The sequence below is a fragment of the Panulirus ornatus genome, chromosome 10, assembly GCF_036320965.1.
Source record: "Panulirus ornatus isolate Po-2019 chromosome 10, ASM3632096v1, whole genome shotgun sequence".
NCBI lineage: Eukaryota > Metazoa > Arthropoda > Malacostraca > Decapoda > Palinuridae > Panulirus > Panulirus ornatus.
This window is the reverse complement of record NC_092233.1, coordinates 25,224,047-25,247,687: the sequence shown is the minus strand read 5'-3', so window position 1 is coordinate 25,247,687 and position 23,641 is coordinate 25,224,047. Positions and strand designations below refer to the sequence as shown.

Genomic DNA, 23,641 nt, shown 5'->3' with positions numbered 1-23,641 from the left:
AGAGAGACCTGTTTCATGGGGGGGAGGGGGGGCTGTGACGTGTTAGAAAGTCATGAGTCTACTGGCTGGGGGAAACTTGAGGATAGTAAAGTCACCAGATGAGTGGTCATGGGATGGTGAACGCATTGGATAGTGAGGTCAGGATAGTCAAGTTGGAGGTTGCTGACGTCATAGGCTAGGAGGGCCCTAAGTTAGTGAAGCCAAATGGATAGCAAAGTCAGGATAGATAGACCGAGAGAGATTGTAAATCTCGACCTACCGGATCCAAATTTGCTACCAGCACCTGGTCTCTGGCCAGGTTAGGGGGTCAGGTCACGTCAGGTTAGGGCAAGAAAGACCTTGCTCACCGTGACATCTTGGCCCCCTCTGCGCGTGACCCTCGCACAAAGCGGGTGAATTGCGCAGGGCACAGCCAGCCAGCCAGCCAGCTGATCTCTCCTCTTCCTACCCGCGCTCTGAGAGTCAGTATTCTGGGTCGCTAACATGGTCTTAGAATTACCTTGAACTCCTGACGAAGGTGTTACACGATTCTTTATCATCATGTTCGGGTGATGGTTACATGACCTGATGGTTGGAAGCCTCAGTGATCCTGGCAGACGATAGGGCCAAATGATCAAACCATCCCACCATCCAATAGAGGATACTAGTCGTAGAGTCGATCTCTCTATTCATCGTCATTGATTTTTCCGCCTAAGTCTTCATACGTTGCCTCAAGTACACATACAAACTGAGTACACGTACGGCCGTACTCAGTGCGTTACTGTGAATTGTGGAGTATCTGGTCTTAAACGAAGGTAAGATTTACGATGAGTATTTATCGTTTCGTGTCCTTAACGACGTCTGACGTTACTCTCTCTCCGTCACTGCGTTAAGTGCCGTTTCGAAACGGCTTGGATTGTGAAAGGTCGCGGAACTGTTAGAAATTGGACGGAGTCCTGACGTTTGGGGAAGTTCTGAGCGAAGTGAAGTTAGGAAGTGAGGAGTGAAGTTTGGTCATATATATATATATATATATATATATATATATATATATATATATATATATATATATATATATATATATATATATTTTTTTTTTTTTTTTTTTTTGCTTTGTCGCTGTCTCCCGCGTTTGCGAGGTAGCGCAAGGAAACAGACGAAAGAAATGGCCCAACCCACCCCCATACACATGTATATACATACGTCCACACACGCAAAATATACATACCTACACAGCTTTCCATGGTTTACCCCAGACGCTTCACATGCCCCGATTCAATCCACTGACAGCACGTCAACCCCGGTATACCACATCGCTCCAATTCACTCTATTCCTTACCCTCCTTTCACCCTCCTGCATGTTCAGGCCCCGATCACACAAAATCTTTTTCACTCATCTTTCCACCTCCAATTTGGTCTCCCTCTTCTCCTCGTTCCCTCCACCTCCGACACATATATCCTCTTGGTCAATCTTTCCTCACTCATTCTCTCCATGTGCCCAAACCACTTCAAAACACCCTCTTCTGCTCTCTCAACCACGCTCTTTTTATTTCCACACATCCCTCTTACCCTTACGTTACTTACTCGGTCAAACCACCTCCACACCACACATTGTCCCTCAAACAATCTCATTCCAGGCACATCCATCCTCCTGCGCACAACCTCTATCCATAGCCCACGCCTCGGAACCATACAACATTGTTGGAACCACTATTCCTTCAAATATATATATATATTATATATATATATATATTTATATATATACTATATATATATATATATTATATATATATGTTTACTAAATCGCCGTCTCCCGCGTCAGCTAGGTAGCGCAAGGAAACAGACGATGAATGGCCCAAACCCCCCACATACACATGTGTGGAAAGGATCACAATTTTGCGCGTGAACTCATAGGAATACACATGTATATACATAAACGCTCATACACGTACACATATATACATATACATTTCAACGTATACATATATACACATGTACATATTCATACTTGCTGCCTTCGTCCATTCCCGTCGCCACCCCGCCACACATGAAATAGCACCCCCACCCCCTCCAGCGAGGTATCGCCAGGAAAAGGCAAAAATAAAAAAAGAAATGCCACATCTGTTCACACACTGTCTCTAGCTGTTATGTGTAATGCCTTTTGATGTAAATGAACATTCCACTTCATTGCTCATCAATGGTTTTCCTTTTGCTTATACATTTATTTATTGGACAGTAAACGCACATATACGTACATAGACATACACAGACATATCCATATATACACATGTACATATTCATACTTGCTTGCCTTCATCCATTTCTGTCGCCACCCAGCCCCACAGGAAACAACTTCGCCACCCCCTGCTTCAGCGAGGTAGCGCCAGGAAAAGACAAAAAGGGCCACATTCGTTCACACTCAGTCTGTAGCTGTCATGTATAGTTCATCGAAACTACAGGCCCCACAGACCTTTCCATGGTTTACCCCAGGCGTTTCACATGCCCTAGTTCAGTCCATTGACAGCACGTCGACCCCGGTGTACCACGTCGTTCCAATTCAATCTACTTGCACGTCTCTCACCCTCCTGTATGTTCAGGCCTTGATCTCTCAAAATCTTTTTCACTCCGTCCTCCCCCCTCCAATTTGGTCTCCCGCTTCTCCTTGTTCCATCCGCCCCTGACACATATATTCTTTGTTAATCTTTCCTCGCTCATTCTCTCCATATGTCCAATCCATTTCAATACACCCTCTTCTGCTTTCTCAACCACACTTTTTATTTCCACACATCTCTGTAACCTTTTCATTACTTACTCGATCAAACCACCTCACACCACATATTGTCCTCAAATATTTCATTTCCAACACATCCACCCTCGTCCGTACAACCCTATCTGTAGTCCATGCCTCGTAACCATACAACATTGTTGGAGCTACTATTCCTTCAGACCCATCTTTGCTCTCCGAGATAACATTCTCGCCTTCCACACATTCTTCATCGCTCCCAGAACCTTCGCCCCCTCTCCCACCCTGTGACTCATTTCCGCTTCCATGGTTCCATTCGCTGTTAAGTTCACTCCCAGATATCTAAAACACTTCATTTCCTTCAGTCCTTCCCCATTCAAACCCACATCCCAAGTAACCTGTCCCTTAACCCTACCGAACCCAACAACCCTGCTCCCATCCACATTCCCTCTCATCTCTCTCCCTCCACACACTTTTCCAACTCACTTACCAGATTCCGCATGTGTGTGTGTGTGTGTGTGTGTGTGTGTGTGTGTGTGTGTGTGTGTATGTGTACGGACCCTCTAGGTGTGATGAAGTTATGGGTTAAGTCTCGTACATACTTTTGCCAGCGAGTTTGTGAAAATAATGAGATAAGTTTTCTTGGACTGAAAGGACCAAAGGTCATATGGGGTAAAGAAGTTATTGACACATTGATACATAAGACCATTTCCCCCACACTACACATGATATATACGACCATTTCCCCCACACTACACATGATACATACGACCATTTCCCTCACACGACACATGTTGCATACGACCATTTCCACCACACTACACATGATACATACGACCATTTCCCTCACACTCCACATGATGCATACGACCATTTCCCTCACACTACACGATAAATACGACCATTTCCCTCACTACACATGATACATACGACCATCTCCCCACACTCCACATGTTACATACGACCATTTCCCTCACACTCCACATGATGCATACGACCATTTCCCTCACACTACACGATAAATACGACCATTTCCCACACTACACATGATACATACGACCATTTCCCTCGCACTCCACATGATGCATACGACCATTTCCCTCACACTACACGATAAATACGACCATTTCCCTCACTACACATGATACATACGACCATTCCCCACACTCCACATGATACATACGACCATTTCCCGTACACTACACATATAAATACGACCATTTCCCCCACACTACACATGATACATACGACCATTTCCCTCACACGACACATGATGCATACGACCATTTCCACGACACTACACATGATACATACGACCATTTCCCTCACACTCCACATGATGCATACGACCATTTCCCTCACACTACACGATAAATACGACCATTTCCCTCACTACACATGATACATACGACCATCTCCCCACACTCCACATGTTACATACGACCATTTCCCTCACACTCCACATGATGCATACGACCATTTCCCTCACACTACACGATAGATACGACCATTTCCCACACTACACATGATACATACGACCATTCCCCCCACACGACACATGATACGTACGACCATTCCCCCCACACTCCTCATGATACATACGACCATTTCCCTCACACTACACATGATAAATACAACCATTTCCCCCACAGTACACATGATACGTACGATCATTTCCCCCACACGACACATGATACGTACGACCATTTCCCTCACACTACACATGATAGATACGACCATTCCCCCACACTACACATGATACATACGACCATTTCCCCCACTACACATGATACATACGACCATTTCCCTCACACTCCACATGATATATACGACCATTTCCCCCACACGACACATGATACATACGACCATTCCCCCACACTACACATGATACATACGACCATTTCTCCCACTACACATGATACATACGACCATTTCCCTCACACTACACATGATACATACGACCATTTCTCCCACTACACATGATACATACGACCATTTTCCCCACAACACATGATACATAAGACCATTTACCTCACACTACACATGATACATACGACCATTTCCCCCACACAACGCATGATACGTACGACCATTTCCCTCACACGACACATGATACATACGACCATTTCTCCCACTACACATGATACATACGACCATTTTCCCCACAATACATGATACATACGACCATTTACCTCACACTACACATGATACATACGACCATTTCCCCCACACAACTCATGATACGTACGACCATTTCCCTCACACGACACATGATACATACGACCATTCACCCCACACTACACATGATACATACGACCATTCACCCCACACTACACATTATACATACGACCATTTCCCCCACACGACACATGATACGTACGACCATTTCTCCCACACTACACATGATACATACGACCATTTCACCCACACGACACATGATACATACGACCATTTCCTTCACACTACACATGATACATACGACCATTTCCCTCACACTACACATGATACATACGACCATTTTCCCCCACTACACATGATACATACGACCATTTTCCCCACAACGCATGATACGTACGACCATTTACCTCACACTACACATGATACATACGACCATTTCTCCCACACAACTCATGATACGTACGACCATTTCCCTCACACGACACATGATACATACGACCATTCACCCCACACTACACATGATACATACGACCATTCACCCCACACTACACATTATACATACGACCATTTCCCCCACACGACACATGATACATACGACCATTTCTCCCACACTACACATGATACATACGACCATTTCACCCACACGACACATGATACATACGACCATTTCCCTCACACTACACATGATACATACGACCATTTCCCTCACACTACACATGATACATACGACCATTTTCCCCCACACTACACATGATACATACGACCATTTTCCCCCCACTACACATGATACATACGACCATTTTCCCCACTACACATGATACATACGACCATTTTCCCCCACTACACATGATACATACGACCATTTTCCCCCACTACACATGATACATACGACCATTTTCCCCACTACACATGATACATACGACCATTTTCCCTCACAATACACGTGATACATAGGACGTTTCACGCTACGTGATTTTCTTTACTTCCCGCGCCCCAGGTTCATGACCCGGGCTGGTTGGGGTGGGGTTGGGGGAGAGTTAACCTTTCCAGTAACTTAGAAAGGGAACGACGTGGACGCTGTCTGTCTGTAAGGACGGGTCACGTGGACGCTGTCTGTCTGTAAGGACGGGTCACGTGGACGCTGACTGTCTGTAAGGACGGGTCACGTGGACGCTGTCTGTCTGTAAGGACGGGTCACGTGGACGCTGTCTGTCTATAAGGAACTAGAATACAAGAGTGTGTTTTTACGAGTCGGAAATGAGATGACCTCGGCGAGAGAGAGAGAGAGAGAGAGAGAGAGAGAGAGAGAGAGAGAGAGAGAGAGAGAGAGAGAGAGAGAGAATGTGGAATGTAGAAATGGTGAATATAGTATTGAGAAACTTACGCGCTGGCAAGACTGGATGTGCTGCTGGAAACACAGTGAGATTTTTCACTTTATCTTTTGTTTATATATTTTCGTTAGAGTAGTTCTTTTTCTTTTTGGCGGAGCTGTGGTAAAGGTAAGCTGATGTCTGGCTAATTTTTGCGATTTATTTTTCTTTTTCACGTCCACATCCTTTTACTCTCTCTCTCTCTCTCTCTTCTCTCTCTCTCTCTCTCTCTCTCTCTCTCTCTCTCTCGTGTGTGTGTTTAACAGCACCACCATTACGACTGTACCGCTGAAAATGAAAATAACCCGCACTCGCTTACGACACAGTGCACCACATTGTCAGGGGTCGGGCACAGGTTCACCCCGCTCACACTGAACACTCTCTCCCCCAGCTCTCCAGTGGTGAGGCGCGCTCTCTCTCCCGCTCCCCAGTGGTGAGGCGCGCTCTCTCTCCCGCTCCCCAGTGGTGAGGCGCGCTCTCTCTCCCGCTCCCCAGTGGTGAGGCGCGCTCTCTCCCCGGCTCCCCAGTGGTGAGGCGCGCTCACTCCTTCTCGCCCACTCCCCAGTGGTGAGGCGCGCTCTCTTCCCCACTCCCCAGTGGTTAGGCGCGATCTCTCTCCCCGCTCCCTAGTGGTGATGCGCTCTCTCTCGCCCGCTCCCCAGTGGTGAGGCGCGCTCTCTCTCCCGCTCCCCAGTGGTGAGGCGCGCGCTCTCCCCGGCTCCCCAGTGGTGAGGCGCGCTCACTCCTTCTCGCCCACTCCCCAGTGGTGAGGCGCGCTCTCTTCCCCACTCCCCAGTGGTTAGGCGCGATCTTTCTCCCCGCTCCCTAGTGGCGAGGCGCTCTCTCTCGCCCGCTCCCCAGTGGTGAGGAGCGCTCTCTCCACCACTCCCCAGTGATGAGGCGCGCGCTCTCCCCCCGCTTCCCAATGGTGAGGCGCGCTCTCTCCACCACTCCCCAGTGGTGAGGAGCGCTCTCTCCACCACTCCCCAGTGGTGAGGCGCGCTCTCCCCCCGCTTCCCAATGGTGAGGCGCGCTCTCTTCCCTCCCAAAAAGCGACTCCAGCCAGTCGTCTAGGGCGTGGATGGCCACCACCACCACCACAGTGGTAGTAACCCTGGGCAACGCTCACTTGGGGCAGAATATTTACATGCGAATGACAGATAACGAGGGGGCCCCATTGACCCATACATGGCTTGTCTGTTTCTGAACGTTATGAAATGAATAAGATAAAGAAGGAAAATAATGATGAAATATATGTTTAAAACAAGAGAGAAACGTTGTGTGTGTACTCTCCCTCCCTCTGTCGCACTCTGATGCGATCTCAGTGTGAGGAATGCGGAGCTGGGAAGCATCATTACCCTCACATTTACAGCATATGATGCAGACGTGTTCCGGTGGCCAGCGCATCTGTTTACCAGCGTTGAGTTTTTTTTTCTTAACGTGGACGCAGAAGCGCATATGCATACGGGTGTTCACCGTAGTGCATGTTGTTACTAAAGAAAAAAATCGCCTTCACTGTATTTTTCTTTATTTCACGTTATTTGAAAGGCAGTTGAATTATGTCTGGAGGAACGGATCATTGATTCTTGCTGTGGGCATCTGTGTGTGTGTGTGTGTGTGTGTGTGTGTGTGTGTGTATGTGTGTGTGTGTGTGTGTGTGTGTGTGTGATCACTATTTGCGTGTTACGGGGAGAGAGTTTTACTCTTGTGTTGCCCAATGAGCGTGTGTACTTGTGTGGATGTGTCTCATTTTCCAACGTCAAAATGCGTTGATTGGTTTCGTGGGTTTACTTAGTATTTCTCATTTTCTCATACGTCTCGTATTTCTCACTTGACTGCAGTCCTGGTTTCGTATTGTGGAAATTATGGTGAGATCTGTTGTCATACCTATGATAATGATAACAAAAACAACAATGATGATAATGATAATAATGATAATGATAATGATAATGATAATAATAATAATAATAATAATAATAATAATAATAATAATAATGATAATGGTTTCAGAAGTGGTAGAGGATGTGTGGATCAGGTGTTTGCTTTGAAGAATGTATGTGAGAAATACTTAGAAAAGCAAATGGATTTGTATGTAGCGTTTATGGATCTGGAGATGGCATATGATAGAGTTGATAGAGATGCTCTGTGGAAGGTATTAAGAATATATGGTGTGGGAGGCAAGTTGTTAGAAGCAGTGAAAAGTTTTTATCGAGGATGTAAGGCATGTGTACGTGTAGGAAGAGAGGAAAGTGATTAGTTCTCAGTGAATGTAGGTTTGCGGGAGGGGTGTGTGATGTCTCCATGGTTGTTTAATTTGTTTATGGATGGGGTTGTTAGGGAGGCGAATGCAAGAGTTTTTGGAAAGAGGGGCAATTATGAAGTCTGTTGGGGATGAGAGAGCTTGGGAAGTGAGTCAGTTGTTGTTCGCTGATGATACAGCGCTGGTGGCTGATTCATGTGAGAAACTGCAGAAGCTGGTGACTGAGTTTGGTAAAGTGTGTGAAAGAAGAAAGTTAAGAGTAAATGTGGATAAGAGCAAGGTTATTAGGTACAGTAGGGTTGAGGGCCAAGTCAATTGGGAGGTAAGTTTGAATGGAGAAAAACTGGAGGAAGTAAAGTGTTTTAGATATCTGGGAGTGGATCTGGCAGCGGATGGAACCATGGAAGCGGAAGTGAATCATAGGGTGGGGAAGGGGCGAAAATCCTGGGAGCCTTGAAGAATGTGTGGAAGTCGAGAACATTACCTCGGAAAGCAAAAATGGGTATGTTTGAAGGAATAGTGGTTCCAACAATGTTGTATGGTTGCGAGGCGTGGGCTATGGATAGAGTTGTGCGCAGGAGGGTGGATGTGCTGGAAATGAGATGTTTGAGGACAATGTATGGTGTGAGGTGGTTTGATCGAGTAAGTAATGTAAGGGTAAGAGAGATGTGTGGAAATAAAAAAAGCGTGGTTGAGAGAGCAGAAGAGGGTGTTTTGAAATGGTTTGGGCACATGGAGAGAATGAGTGAGGAAAGATTGACCAAGAGGATATATGTGTCGGAGGTGGAGGGAACGAGGAGAAGAGGGAGACCAAATTGGAGGGTAGAAAGATGGAGTGAAAAAGATTTTGTGTGATCGGGGCCTGAACATGCAGGAGGGTGAAAGGCGGGCAAGAAATAGAGTAAATTAGATCGATGTGGGCCACGTCAATCCATTGACGTGCTGTCAATGGATTGAATCAGGGCATGTGAAGCGTCTGGGGTAAACCATGGAAAGTTGTGTGGGGCCTGGATGTGGAAAGGGAGCTGTGGTTTCGGGCATTATTGCAGGACAGCTAGAGACTGAGTGTGAACGAATGGGGCCTTTGTTGTCTTTTCCTAGCGCTACCTCGCACACATGAGGGGGGAGGGGGATGTTATTCCATGTGTGGCGAGGTGGCGATGGAAGTGAATAAAGGCAGAGTGTCAATTGTGTGCATGTGTATATATGTATGTGTCTGTGTGTGTATAATTATGTGTACATTGAGATGTATGGGTATGTATATTTGCGTGTGTGGACGTGTATGTATATACATGTGTATGGGGGTGGGTTGGGCCATTTCTTTCGTCTGTTTCCTTGCGCTACCTCGCAAACGCGGGAGACAGCGACAAAGCAAAAATGAATATAAAAAAGAATAATGATAATAATGATAATGATGATAATGATAATAATAATGATAATGATAATAATGATAATAATGATGATAATGATAACAATATTGATAATGATAATAATAATGATAGCAATGATAATAATAATAATAATAATAATGATAATAATAATAATGATAATAATAATAATAATAATAATAATAACAATAATAATAATAATGATAGTAATAATGATGATAATAATGATAATACTGATAATGATAATGATAGTAATAATGAAAATGATAATGATGATGATAATAATAATAATAATAATAATGATAATAATAATAATAATGTGTGGTGTGAGGTGGTTTGATCGAGTAAGTAATGTAAGGGTAAGAGAGATGTGTGGAAATAAAAAGAGCGTGGTTGAGAGAGCAGAAGAGGGTGTTCTGAAATGGTTTGGGCACATGGAGAGAATGAGTGAGGAAAGATTGACCAAGAGGATATATGTGTCGGAGGTGGAGGGAACGAGAAGTGGGAGACCAAATTGGAGGTGGAAAGATGGAGTGAAAAAGATTTTGAGTGATCGGGGCCTGAACATGCAGGAGGGTGAAAGGCGGGCAAGGAATAGAGTGAATTGGATCGATGTGGTATACCGGGGTTGACGTGCTGTCAGTGGATTGAATCAGGGCATGTGAAGCGTCTGGGGTAAACCATGGAAAGTTGTGTGGTGCCTGGATGTGGAAAGGGAGTTGTGGTTTCGGGCATTATTGCAGGACAGTTAGAGACTGAGCGTGAACGAATGGGGCCTTTGTTGTCTTTTCCTAGCGCTACCTCGCACACATGAGGGGGGAGGGGGATGGTATTCCATGTGTGGCGAGGTGGCGATGGGAATGAATAAAGGCAGACAGTGTGAATTGTGTGCATGGGTATATAGGTATGTGTCTGTGTGTGTATATATATGTGTACATTGAGATGTATAGGTATGTATATTTGCGTGTGTGGACGTGTATGTATATACATGTGTATGGGGGTGGGTTGGGCCATTTCTTTCGTCTGTTTCCTTGCGCTACCTCGCAAACGCGGGAGACAGCGACAAAGCAAAATAAATAAATAAATAGAATAATACTAATAATAATAATAATGATAATAATAATGATAATGATATATGGTGTGGGAGGCAAGTTGATAGAAGCAGTGAAAAGTTTTTATCGAGGATGTAAGGCATGTGTACGTGTAGGAAGAGAGGAAAGTGATTGGTTCTCAGTGAATGTAGGTTTGCGGCAGGGGTGTGTGATGTCTCCATGGTTGTTTAATTTGTTTATGGATGGGGTTGTTAGGGAGGTGAATGCGAGAGTTTTGGAAAGAGGGGCAAGTATGAAGTCTGTTGGGATGAGAGAGCTTGGGAAGTGAGTCAGTTGTTGTTCGCTGATGATACAGCGCTGGTGGCTGATTCATGTGAGAAACTGCAGAAGCTGGTGACTGAGTTTGGTAAAGTGTGTGAAAGAAGAAAGTTAAGAGTAAATGTGAATAAGAGCAAGGTTATTAGGTACAGTAGGGTTGAGGGTCAAGTCAATTGGGAGGTGAGTTTGAATGGAGAAAAACTGGAGGAAGTGAAGTGTTTTAGATATCTGGGAGTGGATCTGGCAGCGGATGGAACCATGGAAGCGGAAGTGGATCATAGGGTGGGGGAGGGGGCGAAAGTTCTGGGAGCCTTGAAGAATGTGTGGAAGTCGAGAACATTATCTCGGAAAGCAAAAATGGGTATGTTTGAGGGAATAGTGGTTCCAACAATGTTGTATGGTTGCGAGGCGTGGGCTATGGATAGAGTTGTGCGCAGGAGGATGGATGTGCTGGAAATGAGATGTTTGAGGACAATGTGTGGTGTGAGGTGGTTTGATCGAGTAAGTAACGTAAGGGTAAGAGAGATGTGTGGAAATAAAAAGAGCGTGGTTGAGAGAGCAGAAGAGGGTGTTTTGAAATGGTTTGGGCACATGGAGAGAATGAGTGAGGAAAGATTGACCAAGAGGATATATGTGTCGGAGGTGGAGGGAACGAGGAGAAGAGGGAGACCAAATTGGAGGTGGAAAGATGGAGTGAAAAAGATTTTGTGTGATCGGGGCCTGAACATGCAGGAGGGTGAAAGGAGGGCAAGGAATAGAGTGAATTGGAGCGATGTGGTATACCGGGGTTGACGTGCTGTCAGTGGATTGAATCAAGGCATGTGAAGCGTCTGGGGTAAACCATGGAAAGCTGTGTAGGTATGTATATTTGCGTGTGTGGACGTATGTATATACATGTGTATGGGGGTGGGTTGGGCCATTTCTTTCGTCTGTTTCCTTGCGCTACCTCGCAAACGCGGGAGACAGCGACAAAGCAAAAAAAAAAAAAAAAATAATAATAATAGTAATGATGATATTATTATTATAATTATTTATTATAATAATTATTATTATTGTTATTGGGATGAATTCATGCCGCTCATTACTATAATGTCACACATCTGTAATCTTCATCTTTGAAGTGCACTTTTCTCTTACTTATCTCTCCGATACATCTCTTCAGGCAAACTGTAAACTTATGTTATTTTTACTGTTGCATGGAAGACGAAAGACAATTATTTACTCACGGATCTGCTGGTAATGATCCGTGAACATTCAAGGGTTTACCGGAAACCGTGTTCCCGTTATATGAATTCATAATGCCTTGATATTAAAAGTATTTAAGGTTATATTCATGGTGGTGGTGGGGCGTGGGTAAGGAGGAGAATTAGATTGTTATAAATTTTCGTAGAAATTTACATTATGGTATCAAAGTTGACGATGTGGTCACCCGGTTTTGTGTGTGGCGTCTCAGACTGTAGATTTAGAGTTAAGGATGTGGTTTAAGTTCAACAGATGGTCACATTACACGACATGACCTTGCGTGGAGTTACCTAAGAGTGGAGGATCTCGTGCATAAGTGGAGGTAATTGTATGCAAGTTCATCTCCTGCAGTTTGAACATTTTTTCCCGAACTAGAATTCACTAGTGAATAGAACCTCTTGTGTGTGTGCATTCACAAGACCTAAATCCTATCAATACAGTAATACAGCTGCTACTGTATTACTGTAATGAGAACCGACTGTACGTAACCAGTACAGTTTACTGCGTAAGATTAATCTTACCAGAAAGCATATACATCGCTATCATATTCTTTCGAATCATTTGAATTGGTCTGTCTCGTATCAATGACCACGAAACACCAATGGCATAAAAAAAAATAGTGGCTCTGAGGTCACGTACGTCCTCCTCGAACTGAGGGTTGATAAATTGAATTTCAAGAGTGATTAAAAGGCATTTTGTACGTGTGTGTACTTGACCCCGAGGTGAGAGACATGTTGGTATGGTAAACCGGCGCCTGCCTCATTATCATAATAATGCACACAGCTGGTCAGGTCGGTCAGTGTACAGCGTGAGGACCAGCTCGTTCTCTCGTTTTCTTTCATTCCACCGTTTTCATTACTGTAGGTTTCCTATCACGACTTCCGTTGGATTATTCATTTCATTTATTTTTTTTTTCACTGTAAGCGATACGTCTCGGTGTGTTGATAGTGGTGTGGTCTTGTGGACTGTAATAACAACAGATGATTAAGTAGGTCTTGTACCTTTTTTTAAAACAAGGTGATGTAGTTGAGTAAATTTTCTTTTCTTTTTTTGTCATGGAAAAATGTAAAAAAGCTTTGAGCTTGTTTGTGCGTAATTACGCAGTTAGCACAGTGTCCGTCACTTTACCTTCTTGAGCACGACTATACGACCCTCCTCCAGCACGACTATACGACCCTCCTCCAGCACGACTATACGACCCTCCTCCAGCACGACTATACGACCCTCCTCCAGCACGACTATATGACCCTCCTCCAGCACGACTATACGACCCTCCTCCAGCACAACTATACGACCCTCCTCCAGCACGACTATATGACCCTCCTCCAGCACGACTATACGACCCTGTTCCTGCACGACTATACGACCCTCCTCCAGCACGTCTATATGACCCTCCTCCAGCACGACTATATGACCCTCCTCCAGCACGACTATACAACCCTCCAGCACGACTATACGACCCTCCTCCAGCATGACTATACAACCCTCCTTAAGCACACCTATAAAACCCTCCTCCAGCACGACTATATGACCCTCCTCCAGCACGACTATACGACCCTCCTCCAGCACGACTATATGACCCTCCTCCAGCACGACTATACGACCCTCCTCCAGCACGACTATACGACCCTCCTCCAGCACGACTATACGACCCTCCAGCACGACTATACAACCCTCCTTAAGCACACCTATACAACCCTCCTCCAGCACGACTATACAACCCTCCAGCACGACTATACGACCCTCCTCCAGCACGACTATACAACCCTCCTTAAGCACACCTATACAACCCTCCTCCAGCACGATTATACGACCCTCCTCCAGTACGACTATACGACCCTCCTCCAGCACGACTATACGACCCTCCTCCAGCACGACTATACTACCCTCCTCCAACACGACTATACGACCCTCCTCCAGCACACCTATATGACCCTCCTCCAGCACGACTATATGACCCTCCTCCAGCACGACTATACAACCCTCCTCCAGCACGACTATACGACCCTCCTCCAGCACGACTATACGACCCTCCTCCAGCACGACTATACGACCCTCCTCCAGCACGACTATACGACCCTCCTCCAGCACGACTATACAACCCTCCTCCAGCACGACTATACGACCATCCTCCAGCACGACTATACGACCCTCCTCCAGCACGACTTTGTGACTCTTCAGAGCACATATACGTCCGACTCGGGTAGGAGTCGTACCGTCGTACCCAAGGGTCGTGATCGAGGGGTTAATTAGGCAGAAGCAGCAGCGACCGACGCCAACTTGGACATTCGACTCCAGATAAACTTTCCACCACAAGTGCAGACCTGGGAGATGCAAATAGAAAACGTGGCACAGTTGCCATCGTTCACGCCTTACCTAACCACCTGTGGGTTGGTTGGTTGACTGGCTGGTTGTGTGGGTTTTAAGAGTTACCAATCTATCAACCATGTCAACCTATCAACTCATTAACCTAGGCCGCTAATACTGATGTATATATAACCATCAGCCAAGAAATCGTAAAAGCCTTCAGGTTCCACACCGGACTTGCAACAGAAAACGTGGAGTGTACGTGTCCGTCATCATATGTGGAGACGGAAATGCGAAAAGAAAACGTAGCCACGTTTTCCACTGAAGAATTATTAAGTCCACTTGAAGGTCAACGTATTGTGAGTGTTCATGTTTACGTGCGTAGCTTCCACAACAGAATGTGACGATTCTCATCGCGTTCCAAATTTTGCTCTCTACTTACAGGCGAATTCGTCATGTGTAACCCAGACACGATATATATATATAGTTTAAAAAACGCGTACACTATTTTTTAGCTTTGATATTTGGATGATAGATTATATATTTCCACCCATCTCTGGTGTCGGATAATCAGCTCATTTATTTCACTGTTCGAGATATGGTATTAGCTTTTTATCATAGATTAAATTTTGTCTTAAATGGCAAGGGAGTCAGGCAGTAAGAGCGGGCCCAGTGGTGCACTTCACCATCGTCTTAACTCGTTTTCTTTCACCTCCTCCCAGTCCTCCCTACCTTGGAATATTACCATTGATTTTCTTTTTTTTTTTTCCTCCCTTTCCTTTTGTTGCGTACGCCCTTGAGTGGGCTGACACTTTCCTACTACCATACTTATGTTATATAATATAATATAATATAATATATATATATATATATATATATATATATATATATATATATATATATATATATATATATATTTTTTTTTTTTTTTTTTTTTTTCTTCTTTTTTGCTTTGTCGCTGTCTCCCGCGTTTGCGAGGTAGCGCAAGGAAACAGACGAAAGAAATGGCCCAACCCACCCCCATACACATGTATATACATACGTCCACACACGCAAATATACATACCTACACAGCTTTCCATGGTTTACCCCAGACGCTTCACATGCCTTGATTCAATCCACTGACAGCACGTCAACCCCGGTATACCACATCGCTCCAATTCACTCTATTCCTTGCCCTCCTTTCACCCTCCTGCATGTTCAGGCCCCGATCACACAAAATCTTTTTCACTCCATCTTTCCACCTCCAATTTGGTCTCCCTCTTCTCCTCGTTCCCTCCACCTCCTACACATATATCCTCTTGGTCAATCTTTCCTCACTCATTCTCTCCATGTGACCAAACCATTTCAAAACACCCTCTTCTGCTCTCTCAACCACGCTCTTTTTATTTCCACACATCTCTCTTACCCTTACGTTACTTACTCGATCAAACCACCTCACACCACACATTGTCCTCAAACATCTCATTTCCAGCACATCCATCCTCCTGTGCACAACTCTATCCATAGTCCACGCCTCGCAACCATACAACATTGTTGGAACCACTATTCCTTCAAACATACCCATTTTTGCTTTCCGAGATAATGTTCTCGACTTCCACACATTCTTCAAGGCTCCCAGAATTTTCGCCCCCTACCCCACCCTATGATCCACTTCCGCTTCCATGTTTCCATCCGCTGCCAGATCCACTCCCAGATATCTAAAACACTTCACTTCCTCCAGTTTTTCTCCATTCAAACTCACCTCCCAATTGACTTGACCCTCAACCCTACTGTACCTAATAACCTTGCTCTTATTCACATTTACTCTTAACTTTCTTCTTTCACACACTTTACCAAACTCAGTCACCAGCTTCTTCAGTTTCTCACATGAATCAGCCACCAGCGCTGTATCATCAGCGAACAACAACTGACTCACTTCCCAAGCTCTCTCATCCCCAACAGACTTCATACTTGCCCCTCTTTCCAAAACTCTTGCATTCACCTCCCTAACAACCCCATCCATAAACAAATTAAACAACCATGGAGACATCACACACCCCTGCCGCAAACCTACATTCACTGAGAACCAATCACTTTCCTCTCTTCCTACACGTACACATGCCTTACATCCTCGATAAAAAGTTTTCACTGCTTCTAACAACTTGCCTCCCACACCATATATTCTTAATACCTTCCACAGAGCATCTCTATCAACTCTATCATATGCCTTCTCCAGATCCATAAATGCTACATACAAATCCATTTGCTTTTCTAAGTATTTCTCACATACATTCTTCAAAGCAAACACCTGATCCACACATCCTCTACCACTTCTGAAACCACACTGCTCTTCCCCAATCTGATGCTCTGTACATGCCTTCACCCTCTCAATCAATACCCTCCCATATAATTTGCCAGGAATACTCAACAGACTTATACCTCTGTAATATATATATATATATATATATATATATATATATATATATATATATATATATATATATATATATATTGAAAAGGATCACCATTCTACGTGTGATCAAGCATATTCCTAAAAGTCCACAGGGAAAATGAAACACGGTAAGTTCCCAAGTGCACTTTCATGTAATAATCACATCAGGGAAGACACAAGAGAGAAATGTAACAGTCAGGTGATATACAACGAAGATTATTACACGAAAGTGCACTTGGGAACTTATCGTGTTTCATTTTCCCCCGTGGACTCTTAGGAATATATATATATATATATATATATATATATATATATATATATATATATATATATATATATATATATATATATATATATGTGTGTGTGTGTGTGTGTGTGTGTGTGTGTGTGTGTGTGTGTGTGTATACATATATATTATCCCTGGGGACAGGGGAGAAAGAATACTTCCCTACGTGTCATAGAAGGCGACTAAAAGGGGAGGGAGCGGGGGGCTGGAAATCCTCCCCTCCCGTTTTTTAATTTTCCTAAAGAAGGAACAGAGAAGGGAGCCAGGTGAGGATATTCGCTCTTAAGGCTCAGTCTCTGTTCTTAATGCTACCTCACTAACGCAGGCAATGACGAATATTTGTGAAAAAGTATATATATATATATATATATATATATATATATATATATATATATATATATATATATATATATATATATATATATATATATATGGGGTAAACCATGGAAAGCTGTGTAGGTATGTATATTTGCGTGTGTGGACGTATGTATATACATGTGTATGGGGGTGGGTTTAGCCATTTCTTTCGTCTGTTTCCTTGCGCTACCTCGCAAACGCGGGAGACAGCGACAAAGCAAAAAAGAAAAAAGAAATATATATATATATATATATATATATATATATATATATATATATATATATATATATATATATATATGATTTTTTTCTATCCCTTTCTACGTGTTCGCCATTTCCTGCTTGAGCGAGGTAGTGTCAGGAACAGATGGCAGAGCCTTAGGGGGGAAATTCTCACCTGGCTCATTTCTTTGTTCTTTCTTTTACAATGTAATACAGGAATGGAGGATTTCCAGCCACTCTCTCCCGCCCCTTTTAGTCGCCTTCAACATATTATGCAGCCATTCGGTTGAAAATGCATAGTTGAAGTATTACAAATATTACAGAAATTGGAAGGTTATGGTAGTAGTCTGTTAACTAATGATACAAGAGCTTAAGATCAAGATGAGGCTGAATACTTCCACGCTTTGGACAAGCACGTGAGTGAGGCACATCTACATAGTCATGGTGGCAGATATGAAGGAATGTTCACAGCGCATCCTTTGAGTTACACATTATGCTCTTGCTTGAACATTAGCTCACATGCTACATAGCCTAACTTAGAGAAAACTGAATTGTTTACTTGTTTCACAGTGCACTTGTTCACGGATTATGACGTTCACAGTGGTAGATATAGGACTGGTTTTATAGCTGTTTGTACGAGCTCTGATTACCACAAGTTGATTTAGGTAACGATCTGCGGTCCGTTGGGGATAGGGCGACAGGGGGAAGAAAGTCTTTTGTGATGGGGGTTTTGCCAGCAGTGTATTGCCAAACTGCCGTATATGAGCAGGTTCAGCAAGATGAGGGCTTCTTGACAGGTGGTGTCAGATGGGCCCAGAATGATTCTGTTTGCTCTTTTCTGCACTTTTTCTAGCTCGTCCCACTGTGTTACCGTTAGTGAGGAGGACCAAGCTGGAGAGGCCTTGATAAACCTAGGTAGAATGAAGATAGTATATACATTCCTGTGCTCAGATGGTGGAAGGCCGGGTGATCTCAGTCGGAGGAGAAGGTACAGACGGTACGATGAAGATTTGATGATAGGATGATAGTGCAGATATGATTCTTCCATTTTGAGCCGTCATCTACAGTGACACCAAGAAGTTTAAAGTCTAATTACCCACAGAATTTCAGTCCCAAGTATGATGTCAGGGGGCAGGATGTTGTCTGCACCCAGATTTATGTGCATGTACACAGTGTGTATGTGTGTGTGAGAGAGAGAGAGAGAGAGAGAGAGAGAGAGAGAGAGAGAGTTTGGGGAAGGGTTTGTGAGGTATGCGTAGCCTGCACCATTATCTCCATGGGCTAACTTACCTATTAGGACTGCTGTACCTCCACGCCTGTTGCCGCCTTCACCCTTGACCCCAGCATTCACCAGAAAATTCGACCCACGATGTTAGGATCCTTCAATATTCAGTCCCTTTATAGTCAGGGTCCTTAAGTGTTCATTCATTTTACAGTCTGTCACTTTATAGTCAGAACCCTTCTGCATAGTTATATTATAGTCCAAATCCCTCAGCATAGTCACGCTATAGTCAGGACCCTTCAGCATAGTCACACTATAGTCAGAATCCCTCAACATAGTCACACTGTAATTAGGATCCTTCATCGTACAGCCACTCTGTAGTCAGAACCCTACAACATAGTCATTTTTAAAGTCAGGACTCCTCAGTATACAGCCAGTGTACAGTCAGGATCCCTCAGTATTCATCCACTGTACACTCTCGACTGATGCAACTGTATCCAGAACTCTGACTTTCCATTTTGCTTCCCCTATACCTCATTATTAGGAATATGGCTGACTTGCTATATTGTATCGACCTGTTCAACTGAACGGCTGAATTGACAAGATGTCATAGGTTGTGGCTTCTCTCCGTTTAGTTATTACAAAGTTGTAGGTTTCCCATTCTCAGTGTGTTTCCCTTACGAAATGATGCCCATGTTATTAAGTAGAATGTTTCGTGCCTCGGTAGTCGACTTGTAGAAGCGGTTCAACGTCGCGGATTTCTCTGTGTAGAAAGGATTGAGTTCCTCCGCATGGATTAGTTTAACACCACAATCTGGGCATTTCCTTCTCCTGGAGAAGGTTCAAGGTTCCTAACAGGAGGGTCTAATGTAAGCAGTGAACCCTGGAACTTAGTGGTCCGACCCTTGCTTCAAATCCCATGAAACTGTGTCGGTTATTGATCCAGAAAATGACATATATAGCGATTCCTTGAAAACAGGACTTTGAATAGACGTATGCACTGAGCTGCGTTGATATTATCATTATGGTTTGATTGCCTTGATGCAACGGAACATTACTGTTTAATGTAACATACAAAACTGAGGAGATATATGCGGTAGCCTACGGGGGAAAAAATATGAATCAAAGGTATCGCAACTGTAAAGATATTACAACTGTTATTGTCTATGACGCGTATGTTTCTCAAGGAGGTCCCTGGTGGAGCAGTTGCTTCAGGCAAATGCCACATGACTTGACCTCACATCCTGTTTAGATCCACGTTCTGCTGTGGACTTGATGCAAAAGGTCGAAACTGACAACTTACCTCTCAGAAGGTTCGTGGTACGTGAGGGTTGTGAGGGAAGGAGGGTAGATAGAAGGCGAGGTGGTGGGTGGTGGAAGAGGAGGTATAGGAGAGGTGTTGGCGGAGGTGGAAGTATAGGAAAGGTGGTGGAATTGGAGATATAGGACACGTGATGGTGGAAGTGGTGATATAAGAGAGTTGATATAAGTGGAGATATAGGAAAGATGCTGTATGTGGAGATATAGGAAAGGTGATATCAGTGGAGATATAGGAAAGATGATATATGTGGAGATATTGGAAAGGTGATGGGAACTGGGGCATTAGAAATTCACTGGCTCACAATGGTGAGGTTCGGACCAGTCAGAGTTCTGTTTCCGGGTGGAGTGTCTGTAAACACGTACACAAGAGGTGACCCAGTTAATTATGAACATGAATATAGTGAGAGAAAATATGTTTGTGGGACATGAGATGACTGACACACAAACCATCGTATGTGCCCTTGTGATGACTTACTCTCTTGAGCACGACGGTACGAAACTCGGGCACGACGGAACGATCCTTGAGCACGACGGTACGAAACTCGGGCACGACGGAACGATCCTTGAGCACGACGGTACGAAACTCGGGCACGACGGAACGATCCTTGAGCACGACGGTACGAAATGTGGGCACGACGGAACGATCCTTGAGCACGACGGTACGAAATGTGGGCACGACGGAACGATCCTTGAGCACGACGGTACGAAATGTGGGCACGACGGAACGATCCTTGAGCACGACGGTACGAAATGTGGGCACGACGGAACGATCCTTGAGCACGACGGTACGAAATGTGGGCACGACGGAACGATCCTTGAGCATGAATGGGCGATCCTTGAGTGCGACGGTTCGGTCCTTTGGAACGATGGTACGACCGTTAAGTACGACGATACGATTCTTAAGTACGACTGTTCGATCGTTGAGCTTAACAGTACGATCCCACAGTGCGACGGTTTGATGTTTGAGCACAAAGGTAGGATCCTTAAGAACGACGGTACGATTCTGTAGCACGACGATGTCGCTGTAGGGTATGATAGCCTGGCCTGGCCCTTAAGGGTCTGGAGGTCAAGGGCGACTAGGTCATCATACTAAGGGGTCGTACCGAAGTGTCATACCGACGCGTCGTACCGTCGTGTTTACATTTCTTTATCAACCTCTCAAACTGTAGCGAAAACTGGAGGACCGAAGGAATTAACAAAACAAAAGCATTCATTTGTTTCTAAGTTTGCTTAATTGGAGACATTTTACAAACACACCCACCCACCCACACACACACACACACACACACACACACACACCATCTGGTTGTCCGGCCTCACGGTCTACTGGAGAAATAGGAATGTGTAATTGGCGGGAGGTGCCCCATTCAACCTGAGATTTGGGCGTGAGTGACCGCGCGCTGGAAGATACATGACCAGATAACAGGTTTACGATCTGGAGGGAAGGGCTTGGCCCGTCTGTCCGCCCTCTCACCTGCTCTCATTCAACCTCTTTACCCATTTCCAGTTATATCAACATTACATTGAAAGTGGGAGTCAAGTTTGATAAATGGAGTATTTTACTTGTGTTCTGCCAGTGTTTCTTGGGTATTTCATGTTGGGGAAATCATGGATACCATTTACTTTTCGCTGAAGTACATGTGGGTCTGCATGATAGATGACTTCACTTCAGTTATTGAGATGAATGCCTTTGAGTATTCTCGCTAGTCGTCTCAAGCGATCTGTGAGGTTGTTTGTTGCTGCGGTTGATGAAACGAGCTGTTTGGGTCGGGACATTGTCTGAATAGCTAACCTGATGGTTGGTCTTGTTTGGTGTATGGCGGGAATCTTCTGCAACACTGCCTCGGGCACACGTTCGCCTCTCTTGTGTTCCATAGTTATGTTGTGTGTGTGTGTGTGTGTTGCTGCCCTGAAGCAACATACGCAGGGTATAAGGCAATCAAAGATATACTTCCATTTACAGAAAAAAAATAATAATGTGAGAATGTGAAGTTTTATATGTAGAAAGTAAACTCGTGAGAACCTATGAAGGTTAAAATGAGAGCAACAGTTTGAGATTATTTACATAATGATGCAGAGTTGTTGGTTTCAGAATAACCCTCGTAATCTTCACGATTTCTTTGTTTTTCACGGGAAACTAAACTATTTATTGTCGTCATACTGTGGTAAGTTGCCTTTGTTTGTTTGTCAGTGGTTTAGAGGTTATGATCTTTGATGGGCATCAGAATTATTAATCTTGTTGCTCCTATTATGAGTACTTCTGATCCATTGTTATACTCTCGTCTTCTGTTATGAGTCAGAGAATCAAATCTTTTATTGTATCCACTCTTTTGTTTATGACTCCATTGGTCTCCGTTGCTGTCACTCTCAGAAACGTTTCATTTTCGTTACGATTAGCGATGCTGCTATTCATGTTACGTTCTTACGTGTTAATCTCAAGTTTTCCTGTTTATATTAGTAATGAAATTTGTTGCGTTTGTTCTTTATAAGTTAGTCATTTATCTTGTTGAATAAGACGTGTTTCCTTTGTGGTAATGCAGACGAATTTTTTTTTTTTCTATTCTTTTTCTTCTCCGCAACATGATGGTTTTGTCTTTTTTTTTTTCATTTTGGGACCGATTGCCTTGAACCTTAGCGGGCAAGTGCCTTAGTTCAATCCGTTCAGACACCTTTTTCATTTAATGATTTTTAGTATTCAGTTCTTGTGAAGGATTTAGAGAAGTCAGGGGTCACATTGCCCAGTTCCATGTAGATTAGGTTGTTGTTCTTCCTCACAGTTTCACGAGGATGGACCGTTGTGATCCTTCCTCCTATCCTCGTACAGCAGGCTATAGAATTCTTGTCCGTCTTTTTCTCTGTAACCTTTCCACCGTTAAGATTTGAATACAAAATACTGTATTCCTAATTCTTTCCCCCTCCTGTTGAACGTACACCCGAGATGGCCGTGATTTGGGGCATGCCTT

At 44.1% G+C, this 23,641-nt stretch overlaps 1 protein-coding gene across 1 annotated transcript in view; it reads left to right on the top strand.

Moving 5' to 3' along the window:
- sdt (MAGUK p55 family member stardust) overlaps positions 1–23,641 on the top strand; it is a 963,188-nt gene that overhangs the window by 146,302 nt on the left and 793,245 nt on the right.